Here is a 15,514-nt window from a genome sequence, read left to right on the forward strand (position 1 = left end):
TGCGTTGGTCCACCTCTGGCCCTTATTCAAGCGGTTATTCGGCTAGGCATTGGTTAACAGAGTTGTTGGATGTCATCCTGAGGGATACCGCGCCAAATTCTGTCGAACTGGTGCATTGTTGTTGTTGTGGTCTTCCGTCTTCTGCCTGGTTTGAGGCAGCTCTTCATGCTACTATGTCCTGTGCAAGCTTCTTCATCTCCGAGCAACTACTTCAACCTACATCCTTTTGAATCTGCTTCTCTATTCATCTCTTGGTCTGCCTCTACGAGTTTTGCCCTCAATACTCCCCTCCAGTGCTAAAATGATTTTCATCTTGTATCCTACTTCCAAGACACTGTCCATACCATTCAACTGCTCTTACAGGTCCTTTGCTGTCTCTAACAAAATTACGATGTCGTCGGGAAAACTCAAAGTTTTAATTTATTCTGCCGGCCGGTGTGGCCCAGCGGTTCTAGGCGCTTCAGTCTGGAACCGCGCGACCGCCACGGTGGCAGGTTCGAATCCAGCCTCGGGCATGGATGTGTGTGATGTCCTTAGGTTAGTTAGGTTTAAGTTGTTCTAAGTTTAGGGGACTGATGACCTCAGATATTAAGTCCCATAGTTCTCAGAGCCATTTGAACCATTTTAATTTCTTCTTCATGGACTTTTACTCCTACTCCACATGTTTCTGTTGTTTGCATTACTGTTTGCTCAATATACAGATTGAATAACACGTAGAACACAGAAAATGTTGTGGGGAAGGCTAACCAAACGACACTTAGGATCTGTAACAGATCTACTAAGGAGAAATCCTTATCAGATAGGATTAGATTAGATTAGATTAGATTTACTTTCATTCCAAATGATCCATAGCGAGGAGGTCCTCCAGGATGTAGAACATGTCAGAAAAACAACAATACATGACAAATATTTACAACTAAAACAAATAAGCTAATGTACCATTCCACAGGTCGCAAGTGGAATGATCGTCATTTTTTAATGAACACTATATGAAAGAGTCATTTTACAAATACTAATGCACTGAATTTAAAATAAAAAAAGCTCAAAGAAGGGCAGTTTTGTATTATCGCGAAATAGGGGAGAGAGTGTGACTGAAATGATACAGTATTTGGGATGGACATCATTAGTTTTTCGTTGTGGAGAAATCTTCTCACGAAATTCCAATCACCAACTTTTTCATCCGAATGCAAAAATATTTTTTTGATGCCGACCTACATAGGGAGAAACGATCACCATGATAAAACAAGATAAATCAGAGCTCGTACACAAAGATATAGATGTTCGTTCTTCCCGCGCGCTGTACGAGATTGGAATAATAGAGAATTATGAAGATGGTTCGATGAACCCTCTGCCAGGCACTTAAATGTGATTTTCTGAGTGTCCATGTATATGCAGATGAGCATCTGGGACAGGCTGCAACCCTGTCTCACTCCCTTCTCAACCACTGCTTCCCTTTCATGTCCCTCGACTCTTTATAACTGCCATCTGGTCTCTGTACAAATTGCAAATATCATTTCGCTCTCTATATTTTATTCCTGCCACCTTCAGAATTTGAAAGAGAGTTTGCCAGTCAACATTGTCAAAAGCTTTCTCTAAGTCTACAAATTCTATAAACGTAGGTTTGCCTTTTTTTAATCTATCTTCTAAGATAAGTCGTAGGGTCAATAATCCCTTGCGTGTTCCAGCATTTCAAAGGAATCCAAACTGATCTCCCCCAAGGTCGGCTTCTACCAGTTTTTCCATTCGTCTGTAAGGAAATCGTTTTAGTATTTTGCAACCGTGACTTATTAAACTGATAGTTCGGTAATTTTCACACTTGTCAACGCTTGCATTGTTTGCGATTGGAATTACTATATTCTTCTTGAAGTCTGAGGATTTTTTGCCTGTCCCATACATCTTGCTCACCAGATGGTGGAGATTTGTTATGGCTGGCACTCCCGAGGCTATCAGTAGTTCTGATGGAATGTTGTCTACTCCTGCCGCCTTGTTTCAACTTTGGTCTTTCAGTGCATTGACAAATATTTCACTCAGTCTCAATTTCTCCCATCTCATCTTCAGCTACGTCCTCTTCCATATTGTCCTGAAGTACAACGGCCTCGTATAGAGCCTCTGCATACTCCTTCCACCTGTCCGCTTTCCCTTCTTTCCCATCTGAACTCTTGATATTCTTACACGTGGTTCTCTTTTCTCCACAGGTCTCTCTAATTTTCCTGTAGGCAGTATCTATCTTACTCCTAGTGATATATGCCTCTACATCCTTACATTTGTTCTCTAGCCATTCTTGCTTAGCCGTTTTGCACTTGCTGTCGATATCATTTTTGAGACGTTTGTATCGTCTTCATTTACTGCATTTTTATATTTTATCCTTTCATCGATTAAATTCAATATCTCTTCTGTTACTCAAGGATTTCTACTAGCCCTCGCCTTTTTATCCACTTGATCCTCTCCTGCCTTCACTATTTCATCTCTCAAAGCTACCCATTCTTCTTCTACTGTATTTCTTTCCCCTGTTCTTGTCAATTATACCCTAATGCTCTCTCTGAAACTCTCTACCCCCTGGTTCTTTCAGTTTATCCAGGTCCCATCTCCTTAAATTCACAATTTTTTGCAGTTTCTTAAGTTTTAATCTACAGTTCATAACCAGTAAATTGTGATCAGAGGCCAATTTCTTACAATTTAAAACCTGGTTCCTAAAATTATATACAATTATATAATCTATCTGAAACTGTCCTGTGTTCCAAGCCTCTTGCACAAATACAACCTCCTTTCATGATTCTTAAACCAAGTGATTAAGTTATGTTCTGGCAAAATTCTACCTGGCAGCTTCCTCTTTCATTCCAAACACCAGTCTATATGCACCTACTACTTTTCCTTCTCTTCCTATTCCTGTTATCGAATTCCAGTCCCCATGACCATCAAATTTTCGTCTCCCTTGTCTGAATAATATCTTTTACCGCTTCATACATTTCTTCAATCTCTTCATCATCTGCAGAGACGTGGTAGACGTGGACTTCGTGTCTGTGTTGGCTACAATAATGCGTTCACTATGCTGTTCGTAGTAGCTTATCAGCGCTACTATTTTTTTTTATTCATCATTTGAAACGTCCCCTTTGAACAATTTATATATGACTGTCCTTTACCTGACACACAATATTTTTTAGCGCAACGCAATCTGACTTTCAAAAAAATCCCTACGAAAGAATGGCCCTGACTAACATTAACCTATACGTTTCACAAATCACTTACCTCACAAAAATCTTCGCTGCTCAAGCTACTGCAATGCAGCGAGCGCCACTACTGCCAGCTAAATAAAAGATTCAAACTACTGAAGGCACTAACTACTGATAGGGATAGTTAGCAAATGAAAGATATTAATAGAGAACAAACAATGTATTTACCTTGATATCATCATATATAAATATAGCAGTTCATGACAAATTTCAAAACTCCGCCATCTCTCTCCCCACATCCACCACTGCTGGCGGCTCACCTCCAACTGCGCAATGCTACGCGCTGTTCACATCCAGCTGCTGCTGCCCAACACTACAATGGCAGACAACAATGCAAACTACCCACAGACTGCACACAGCACAGCCAGTGATTTTTCATACAGAGGTGGCGTTACCAATAAAAAAACCTAAACAGCCTACTTACATAGCCCCCATGCTCCCCACAAAAATTTTTACAAATTGTTTTGGGCAGTGCCCAATAATGATTTGATAAAATTTTTCATAATTACAATAACAAAGAAATCAAATGCACACACTTATTGATACAATGTTGGTCAAAAGCTAAAATTTTCTCACAGTCCATAAAGACAGTCCTGATCGTTCATTACGGTAAAATAGTAGTGTTTTTCTCAAAGTCTGAGCAGTAGAAGAAAATGCACACGGAAGTAGTGGATTTCCATGCAGTCTTGAAGAAGTATTGTTGTCCTTCCAACGGAAAGACAGTGCTGACTCTCGACATGCAGACAAGTATTGGGTCACAACAGAGCAAACCCACTGCAGAGTCAGTCGAAGTTTTGATGAATATTGGTAGGTCATCACAGAGCAGACCCACTGTAGTCCTGGTAGAGATTACGATATTGGTGGGCCACCAGAGGTGCAGACCCACTGTAGTCCTTGTAGAGATAATGGTATTGGTGGGCCACCAGAGGTGCAGACCCACTGTAGTCCTTGTAGAGATAACGGTATTGGTGGGCCACCAGAGGTGCAGACCCACTGTAGTCCTTGTAGAGATAATGGTATTGGTGGGCCACCAGAGGTGCAGACCCACTGTAGTCCTTGTAAAGATGACCAGCAGCCATCTGTTGCGATTGTGCAGGTGCACATTCACCATCGAAGAGTCTTGCGGAGAATATAGCAAGTCCATAAACCACCACTTGTGCACTCACAAAGTTTTTGGAATTGTTCTTAGAACCAGCAATGCTGTTATCCAGTCCCTTGCTGAATTATTAACACACGTGCAAACACTAACAGTCCCTACTTCTCACATATTGTCCATATACTATGACCAACAGAAACGTGTGCAGTGAAATGTAACTTACAAGTTAATAATAAGATGAACTGGTGTCAATTACAATTTTATAAATTTACAACATGAAAATACAATTACAAAGGTACAAAATACATCATTAAAGAACATAATAATACAGATAATATTTGTAGTACAGGCTTTACAAAAGAATCGAAATAACATATACATCAGTGTTACAGGAATTATGAGATAAGTAGATACATAAAAGATCACAATAACTTTTGAAACACCAACTTCACACATGAGCATTAACACAAAACAGAATAAATAATGTCTAAACATCTTTACAAAGTAAATGACATAGTATTAGAAAAATTCTACAACATAGCTCTCATCAGCTAAACACATAAAGACAGGAAAAACACAAATATACAAGAGTACACAAACATATAGAGGGATGACACAAAAGGAAAGGACAGGGTTCGTTTTACTGCAGTCCAACCCAAAACTTCATATATCTTCCCTCTTATTTCATCCTTTGTTTCCACCAAAAAAATTCTATCTAAGTATGCTTTCTGTATTTATATGTTCACACATTTCTCACCTCAACATTTATTTCCAAGAAAATCCTACCTAAACCTGTTTTCTGTACTTTTTTTTGTACACTCCTCAATGCATTTCTTCCAATTCATCGAAACTCATTCTCTTAGAGGCTACCTACTCTTAAGCTAACTTAAATCTACTGAGCTCAGATGCTAAACTAAGGGACGAGGCAATGCAGCATCACATAACAAATTATCACAAACAGCAATGACAAAAACAATGCCAATTTGCAAAGCAAGCAGCACCAAATCTAAATTAACAGATAAAATGCAAAATTACAACTAATATGAGCCAATGTGCAGCAACATGAAAAATATAAATCTGGCTTAGCAGAGTAACACAAATTAAAGTTCAGTAGCACTATGCCTGGCAAACAGCAGCTTATATCTAAACATGACATAGCTCAAGCAGAAAAAATATTACAGTAAAAACAACAATGCAGATAAGGGAAATGTATATTCACATCTTAATATCTATGTAATTAAAGTGGTGCACCACAACAACTTATTGTAAAAGAAATATTACCATGTACTTGAAAAGAAAATTATGTGTTACTGTTACTAGTTCCTTCTTATTGTTCTTTCCTTTCCAAGTGCTCCTTTTTTGAAGAATGTGGATCACAAAATTATTATTTAATAGATCTGTTGACAGAAAGTGTTCACATTAGCAAATGCATTTAATTTTATTTTATGAAACCAATGCTGCAACACAGCTGAAAAACAGATGTCAAATGAAATAAGCAATTACGCAAACCAAAGCATAAAAACATCATTCAATAGTCATGTGGCATTTCGTAAGTCAGTAGCTCTCAACTTTCATAGAAAGACGCTTGTCATAATCAGGTGTGCAGATGTAAAAATATTTCTCGTCATTTCATTAGGCATTTCAGTAAATATCATAAATTAAGAGCACAGTGTAATCGTATGTTTTCAAGTTCGGCCGTGTCGTTTTTGCGATGCTTTCTACAAAGGAATGTCAATAGCTAAGTTAATGGAAGTAATGAGGGTGTCGCATTTGCAATATTTTCTCTAAAGGAATGCCAATGGCGAGGATAAAGGCCTGCCTTTTTTTCTTTTTTTTTTCTACCTGTGCTTCCGGAAAGGCACACCCTAATGGCTTGTTCTCCAGGTGTTTGACACAGCTGCGTGCCCACGACGCATTACGTGCAGGTGGTCACTTAACTTTCTTACGGAAATATTTACGACACCAGTATCCGCTACAGTGACAGTCTCACATAAAAATTTCACAGGTCGAGAATTTACGTTGCAAATGTGTAGAAACAAAATGCTATTGATATAACAGTGTCCAACAAATTTTCGCCAGCATTGTGATACATTCACGCATATACACACACATTTCATAACTCTTAAAGTACGTTTCTTGGTTTCCAACGTCCTTTTCATAAATCAAAGTCCCTAACCACTATTCATTACTCCTTACCTTATTCGTCGACACTTCTTCAATACTGCATCATAACAGATAAGTATCATAATCAAATAACTCATATAGCATCAGCCTATTAATCATAAACATACCTCAGCAGCATAATACACATCGTCGTCGTAATAATAACATCATAACACCTCAGTCAAATCTCAACATCGTCGTAGCTTCCTCCAATAATTTCAAAACCTAAAAAAATTCTCTGCTCATGTCAAAAGTGTCATCTGCCTCAAACGTACTTTAAAAATCATGAATCCATACCAAATACATAATTCAAAGCTCTCATAGTATCACAATGGTTCCAAAAAAAATATGAACAGTTCACACAGAACAGACAAAATACAATTTCGTAAGTGTGAAGTAATCCAACTCTGTAATTGCGTAAACATATGTCACTGATGTAATAAAAAAAGTTTATCTCTCAGTTAAATGATCAGATAGCTGTGTAATTTGTGTGTTAGAGAAATATGGTACCGATGTGTAAAGTTGTATAAGCAAACACCATATTAGCTAGGGTTCCTTGTGGTTGCCACACACATGGTACACAAAGTAAGCGTGTACTCCCCTGAGGATTAATGTAGTTATACCCTCAGGTGTTATAGATTATTGCAATGGAATGAAATGTATCACGGAAAACCTTCTTTGTAATTCAAAAATCTTTAAAAATAAATGGCTTAAGTACAAAATTAATCTCTCAAATGCGTGTCCTGTAGCGCTAAATGTGCGTCTTGCTGTAAGATAATTCTGTGGAAGTGTCGTAGTTATCGTCCTCCGAAAGCTAAGTTCTGCAGAAGTCAATGTACTTACCTCATAATACACAAAAGTGAAATGCTTTGCGTATAGATATCGTAGTTATTACGCTTATTGTTGTGATGAAGAAAGTACTGTACAGTAAAGTATTGTTGTGCTACAGAAAACTCTGTCTCATTGTAGCTATACTACAAAAGTTACTAATAAAACATGTTTTGCTTTCCAGAAGAATTCAGAAAAACTGTGCAGATATAAAACAGAAACACTGCAAAAGCAACATTGTGAATTGTCACTCATTAGTAGCGTCGTGATAACATCGTGTAGCTGTCAAATAAACTAACCACTGTGTCACCTGGTATCTCTCAGAAAGCACCTTGAATCCATAATGTATTTTCAAGTAAACCAAAAGTTGCATTAAAATCTCATTAGCAGTACCAGATATAATGTTATTTTTCTCGGAGCCAGCCGGCGCACGTGTATGCCTGCGGTGCGAGTCATTGTCTGTCTCTTTGTTGCCGCGCGTCGTTACTGGGATTAGGAGGCCTAACTTCCACAAATTCGTCTTGCCGAGAGGGCCCAGCTCTGTTTAAAGCTCGCCAGTTCTGATGGAATTCAGGTCTGTCGTTTTGTCGGTAGTTTACACAGTTTCTTTCGTGTCGGTCATGTGGTGGTGAATTTCTCCCTGAATCGTAACTGCGCGCTGAACTGTTGCGTCTGAAATTATTCTGTCTCCCTTGATAATAATAGTTCTGATTACCATATTGTCTGTTTCTATGGTTATCTCTGTCATATTCATTACTATGGAAATGTGATCTTTCTCTGTAACTATTACTCTGCCAATGGTTGTCATATGGGTGGTGTCTGTTTTGGTCACGATTTCCGTTGTAAGAATAGGCTTGTCGTGGCCAGTTATTGTTTCTGTCGTCACGGAATTGTGACGGATGTGACCTGTAGTGATTGTTTTCCTGTTTTCGCATCCCGCGACTGTCTGTGTCAATTTCTAATTCTTGTAGGAGTCCCGGAAATGCTTCAATGTCGTCTTTGCAACGTCCTGCCAAAATAATATGTCGCAAATGTTCAGGTAATTTGATTAAGAAAATGCGGATGAGTTCTGAGGGGCTGTATGGGTTTGAAAGATATTGATTCTTATGCAACATGTCTTCAAAATATTTCACAAGACTGGAGAATTCAGATTGTTCGAAATGTTTCATCATTATGATACCATGTTTTACGCGGTCTTGTGTGGCTTGAGACCAATACGCTGAGAGGAAGGCATGGTAAAATTCTCCTTCACTGTGGCAATTGTGAATGACCGATCGCATTCTTACAGCTGGTTCATTCTCTAAGTAGCCACACATAAATTCTAATCTGTGTTCCAACGACCAGTTGGGAGGAAAACAATGACAGAATTGATGGAGCCATGCTTGTGGATGAATGTCGTTGCCAGAATTCTTAAATGCTTTGAATTTATGTGTAGTAATGAACAGCTTATAGTCAAAATCGTCATGTCGGCGAGTCGCATATCGGTCATTGTTAGGTCGTGTCGGCCGTTCCATCTCAAAATTCGGTGCACATTGCCAATTTCTTTCATAACTTCCGAAATGCCCTGTGTTATTATTTTGCGGCTTTTCCGTGTTTCTAAGTCCCTCTTCCCGTGTTGGAGCGCGAGTGTCCTCTGAAATACGTAATTCTTGTATTACCTGTATCAGCTGATCTTGTACTTCCCGGATTTCTCTTTGGTGTTGTGTATTAATTTGATTCTGATTTTGTTTGAATTTTCTGATTTGTTCATACTCTTCTGTGTCAGTGAAGGCTACGGGTCTTGTGTCATTCAGATCATCATCTACCTTTGTAGATAAGTTAGTGACCTGATCCGAAAGTTCGGCTACTTTCTCCGATAGTGTACTTATTTCTTCAGTGTGTTTTTCTGAACCAAGTTTCAGAATATCTACTGTGTCCTTAAAGTTTTCCTGAGTTTTTGCAAGTTGCGTAACCGAATCGGTAGATGCAACTGAGTCAATTTTAGCCCACAAGGTCTCATGATTTTCATGAGCAATGGTTTGCAGTTCTTTTATGGCTGCTTCGTGATTCTGTAATGCATTTTCATGCCGCGAAAAAATAGGTTGAAAATGCTCACAAATTTGTGTTTTTACGTCATTACAGACTTTTTGACATTTCGATTCAATGTTATGTAACTCAGTAGTTAAATCTTCACGTGTTTGTTCAAGCGTGGTGTGAAGATTTTGTTCCATTGCGTCTAACTGTTGCTGTGTTTGTCTCTGGTGTTGTTCCATTGTGTCTAACTTTTTAAGATTTTGTTCCACTGTGTCTAACTTTTTAAGATTTTGTCCCATTTGTCTCTGATTTTGTTCCATTTGTTGCATTAATTGCAATAATAATGTATTAGTGTCTGGAATCTGTTTCTCTACGCTTTTCGGCAGTGAATTTGCACCGGCAACATTCACATTTTGACAAGCGGAAAATGTGTCTTGACTTATTTGAGAAAACGGTGATGACCCAAAACCTGAATCTACAGTATTTGCAAAATTGAGTCCTGTCATTTCGGATTCCTGAGGCGAGCTGTTGCCGACCGATCGATCGATAATGCTTCCCTCTTCACTAATTGTTTCACTGTCCACGCCATTGTTTGCCGCCCGCTCCATTTCCCTATGCATAATTATCAAATTACTACTTTGAACATCAGTTAATTCATTACTCGGTGGCGCTAACACACTGCTTTCATTTTCACTGTCATTTCTCAGTTTACTTTGGAGCCTAGTATTACGTTTTTCACACGCCATTATTGTCACAGTATTTCACACGACAACACAGAAAAGCACAATTTGAAGAGCAAAAATAAGAGAACACATTAACATAACACTGAAAATAATATCTAGTTAATTGCAGCTGCGAAATACTTGGTGCAAATCTACATGCATGCCACAACTGTTTTACTGTCCAACAATGAAAGACTGCAACTACAAAGGAGATTTTCTCTACAATTACGCGCTAGAAATAAACAAAATCTACACTAATTACACAAACTACAACAAAAGATCAGAAGATTCCAGTGAGGTATCCTCGGCTAAGGGTCGACATATGAAACGTCCCCTTTGAACAATTTATATATGACTGTCCTTTACCTGACACACAATATTTTTTAGCGCAACGCAATCTGACTTTCAAAAAAATCCCTACGAAAGAATGGCCCTGACTAACATTAACCTATACGTTTCACAAATCACTTACCTCACAAAAATCTTCGCTGCTCAAGCTACTGCAATACAGCGAGCGCCACTACTGCCAGCTAAATAAAAGATTCAAACTACTGAAGGCACTAACTACTGATAGGGATAGTTAGCAAATGAAAGATATTAATAGAGAACAAACAATGTATTTACCTTGATATCATCATATATAAATATAGCAGTTCATGACAAATTTCAAAACTCCGCCATCTCTCTCCCCACATCCACCACTGCTGGTGGCTCACCTCTAACTGCGCAACGCTACGCGCTGTTCACATCCAGCTGCTGCTGCCCAACACTACAATGGCAGACAACAATGCAAACTACCCACAGACTGCACACAGCACAGCCAGTGATTTTTCATACAGAGGTGGCGTTACCAATAAAGAAACCTAAACAGCCTACTTACACATTAAACTTACTCCTCCATTACCCTTATTTGATTTTGCATTTATAATCCTGTATTCATCTGACCAGAAGTCTTGTTCCTCCTGCCATCGAACTTCACTAATTCCCGGTATATCTAATATTAATCTATCCATTTCCGTTTTTAAATTTTCTAACCTACCTGGCCGATTAAGCGAACTGACATTCCACGCTCCGATCCGTAGAACGCCAGTTTTCTTTCTCCTTTGCCCGGAGATCCGATTGGGGATTATTTTAACTATGGAATATTTCCCAAGAGGAGGCCATCATCATTTAATCACATTAGACCATTAAAATCCCTAGCTGTTTGGAGAGTCCTGCCCATAATGCTCCGAATGCTCTCAGTTTGTGGGAGGTCCAGCGACCTTGCGGGCCTAGATAGAGTTTGGCAACCACGAAGACAAACAGTAGAAACTCTCGCCGTGTGTAGGTGGCCATTCTCTTTCTGAAATGTTAGGCGAGGATGGCTTGCCATGATGGGCAAAAAAACGGGATGTAGAATGTGTCGACGTACCGCCGTGCTAAAGGATGCCGCAGATAAGAACTGAAGGGGTCGTGCTATGAAATAAACGGCACGCCACACAATCACTGCTGGCTCTCGTATTCAGAGTTCGCTGCGAGGCCTCTAGAGCGCTGCTGTCGTTCTTTACTTCCGTGTCGTACCATGGGCCTCGAACTTCTTATATTTTGTTGTCCTTCAGGGAGGAACACAAATGTTTGGTGAGTAGCTGAGTGTGTTCGTGATGGTGCTCGTGATAACACCAGTTCTACCAACTGATTAAAATAAAATGGTAGACCATTACCATAAATCAAGAACACTACAGGGCCCATGATGAAACCCCGAGAAACGCCCTTCGTGATTTTCCCCCATGAACATGATGTGGCGTCCCTCCACTCATACATCCTAGCGTACTTTTCCGTTAACAGTTTGTTAAAACCGAACTAAATAAAGATTGTTCTGAAACAAAGTAAACAATAAAAACGTTGTTGCTCTTATCAGAATATTATGACTGATACAATCAAATAACTATGAATAGTCACAAAAAATAACAAATGCTTGCATTTTATTTTGTACTCAATAAAATTATAAATAGCTGCCTCATTAGAATAGCCCTTTTAAATTATATACTGTGATTGACTCATCACATTACATATTACACGGCCACTGAGTCTGAGTTTCTTATTGAGATTTTTTTATTCTATATGAATTTTTACTACTGAGGATAGTGGTATTTTCCTTATATTAAATGGTGATATTTTTGTATCAGATTTACTTAGTACCACTTCCTCAATGACTGTTCGCTTACCCCTCTGAACTTCTTGCAAATTTTTAAACTTTTCGTGGTATCTTCCACTTTTTTGTCAGTAATCACATTATTTTTTTCTTTCAGATTTTCTAGAATGTTCATGTGAATGAAATTTGAACGACTCTGGGTCACGTTCTGATGTTCCATTAACCACAGAACAGCAAAGTTCAGGCACCGAGCGCCACGGGTTTTGAATCCGTGCCAGACGGCATGGTCCTCGACTACCACTAGAGGTCTCTTCAGCCGTCGCGCAATAAGCCGTGGCTGCGCGCGCACTCCTGGCAAGCTACAACTTGAGGGCGCCACGGTGGAGCACGTGGTCTCAGCAGCCAATAGCGACGTACCGTACCCTGTATCTAAGTGCCTGCCTCTCGCTCAGCTAGCAGGCGATCACTGTAGCCAAAACCACCTCTTCCTTCCGTCTCCACGGCTTCTATATCACCATTTATGGCCGTCCTATCACCCTCACCCCCACTCTCAAGTACCTTGGCGTCACCCTTGACCGTCGCCTCTCCTGGACCCCCCATCTCTGGAAGATCCAAGCCAAGGCACGCTCCTGCCTCCGTCTCCTCAAGCTCCTTTCTGGCCGCACATCGGATCTGGACCCTTCCACCATCCTCCATACCTATAAATCCCTCATCCGCCCTATCCTCTGCTACACAGGCCCTGCATGGATCTCCGCCCCTCCTACCTTTTACAAAGCCCTTCACATCCTAGAACGTCATGCGCTCTGCCATGCCTATCGCATCCATCTCCCCTCGCGGACGCAGATCCTGTATGACCTTATTCCATTCCCGCACCTCCTCCTTTTCCTTGAACAGATATGGATCCTCTACACCTCCCATAAACTTGATCCCCTTCACCCACTTGTCTCTCCCATCCTCTCCCACCCCATCCACTGCCACGCCTGTATTCCCACGTCCCACCTGCTCTCCATATCTCTACTCTCCATACCCTCACCCAAGGTGACTTCCACTAACTCCCCCTCCCTGATGATGCCCTTAGTCCCTCCATCTACCACTCCTACCAACTTTGATCCTCCCCTTCCACACCCTGTCTTTTTTCCTTAGGGCACCCTCTCTCCCTTCTCTCCCTCCTCCCTTCCTCCCACCCCCTCCTCCCCTTGGGCTCCCCTTACCCTCTACCTTCTTCCCTCCCTCTCCCATCTCCTCTACCACTGGCATCTACACCCTCCCATCTCCCTCCTCCCCCACCTTTTCCCCTTTTTGGCAGGTCCCCGGACTCGTACATGTCAAGTGAACGTTCACGCGCCAAAGATGATCGTGGTCGGTTCTTTGTGTGTGCCTTCATGTTAGTGCTTTAGTGTTTCACCGCTCACGCTCCATCGTCCACGTGTGTTATTTCAGTCATCAGTGTTCGTGTACAAGTGCTGAACGTTTTTTTATTTTACTGCACCTGTGAACGGCTCCGTGTTTTTTACTCATGTGACAACTGTTTTTTGTACATCATTATGTTTTGTTTTTCTATGTCTTCCTTGTTGCTATTTGTACTATCTGTGGCCGAAGAGCAGCGTAATATTGCCGCTGTCGGCCCACCTTTGTATAAGCGGTTAAAATAACAATAAAGAAAAGAAAAAGCTCAGCTAGGCAGTCCGAAATTCGTGGAGTCTATCGACATCGCGGCAACAGACAGAGTGTTTACAGTACTTTGTTTCCGTTACTAGTGGACGTTGTGCATTCGTGTCGCTTGTCACCCCGTTGCTTCTTGCGTGTTATCGTCGTAAGGTCTCCCTACGTCGTCCGTCGTCGTTCGTGTCCGTTCTTTCCCGTTCGTTCGTTGTTCGCGGGACGCTCCCGTTTGGTTCCGCCGCGCTTCGTTCTCGGCAACCCCACTACCGTTCCGGTCGTGGTTACAACAAAAGTGTTCATTTAAATTTTGCGTTTCCGAAAATTCATTATATTTCGTCAGTATTTCAGAGCTATTAAAGGAGTGTTTAAGACATAACTCTACAGCTTGTCTTGCATTTAAGGACAGTTATTGCTTCGTAGTTAAACCTACACTGTTTGTTAAAAAGAGTGAAGCACCGGAATAAATGGTTGGAGGTCAATCTAACTTCATACGTGTGCCACACTCGGCGGGTATGGAAATTATTAGAGTTGCAATTCTACCTGTAAGGAAAGGGCAGTGGATAGTGTTACTACGGTTTAGTGTTGTTACCAGGTACGATAGGTATGTAAGGGGCGTGGGCAGTGTCAGATATCGAGGAACTTCTGTGAAGGACACGAAGATGCCGCTTACTCGTGTGAGACAGCGTTATCAGCAACAGAGTTTCAAAGCAATCTTACTGTGGGTCTCCATTTGACTGGGTGGTCTTATCGTGCTGTGTGTAGATTCATGTGGCACCTGGACTCGACCGTGGCCCGATGTTGGACTGCATGGAACGGACGGCAGGCATACTCGTCGAAAAGCTTTCGGTCGAGCAATTCTGACCACCAGAAGGGACGATCGCCGTATTGTGCACTAAACACATCGTAAACCCTTCTGCCCTCCGAAAAAAAGTAATAAACTTCCTGCAACATTTTGTGCCATCGCACATAATTGGACGGAGACAAGCAGGAGCCAGACTAGGGAGCAGCCGTCCGACGCGTAGTCTGCCGTTAACATCGCAACACAGACGGCTGCTTTTGGAGGAGTGCATTGATAGGGAAGCGAGGACTGGTTATGAATGGCGTCGCACTGCGTTCAGCGATGAATCGCGGTTCGTCACTACCCAGTCTGAGCATCGTCAGTAAGTGCGAAGGCGAGTCGGTGATAAGTCCCATTCCTCCAATGTTTTGGAGAGGCCCAGCAGTGTTGCCGGCCGCTGTGGCAGAGCGATTCTAGGCGCTTCAGTCCGGAACCGCGCTGCTACTACGGTCGCAGGTTCGAATCCTGCCTCGGGCATGGATGTGTGCGATGTCCTTAGCTTAGTTCGTTTTAAGTATAGGGGACTGATGACCTCAGATGTTAACCCCCATATTGCTTAGAGCCATTTGACCCATTTTCAACGCAACAGTGTTAATCCTGACGTCGTAGTGTGCGCAGCCGTCAGGAATAACTTCTGGTCATGGCTGGTAGTGACTGAAAGAACTCTGACGGCACAATGGTACGTCATGGACATCCTGCGGCCTCGTGTGTGAGATTCTTTAAAAGTGCAATTCTTGTTAACACATGACACGTGTCTCTACGAGCTGGCTGCGCGATATGAGATACTCTGTTGGCCAGCAAGATGCTGAGTTCCCCCCCTCCTCCCACCCC

General features: G+C 41.4%; 1 protein-coding gene across 1 annotated transcript in view; it reads right to left on the reverse strand.

The window, feature by feature from the left end:
* LOC124607101 (UDP-glucosyltransferase 2-like) overlaps positions 1 to 15,514 on the reverse strand; it is an 88,226-nt gene that overhangs the window by 41,650 nt on the left and 31,062 nt on the right. The gene's annotated exons all lie outside the window — the stretch shown is intronic.

The sequence above is a fragment of the Schistocerca americana genome, chromosome 3 (assembly GCF_021461395.2).
Source record: "Schistocerca americana isolate TAMUIC-IGC-003095 chromosome 3, iqSchAmer2.1, whole genome shotgun sequence".
Lineage (NCBI taxonomy): Eukaryota > Metazoa > Arthropoda > Insecta > Orthoptera > Acrididae > Schistocerca > Schistocerca americana.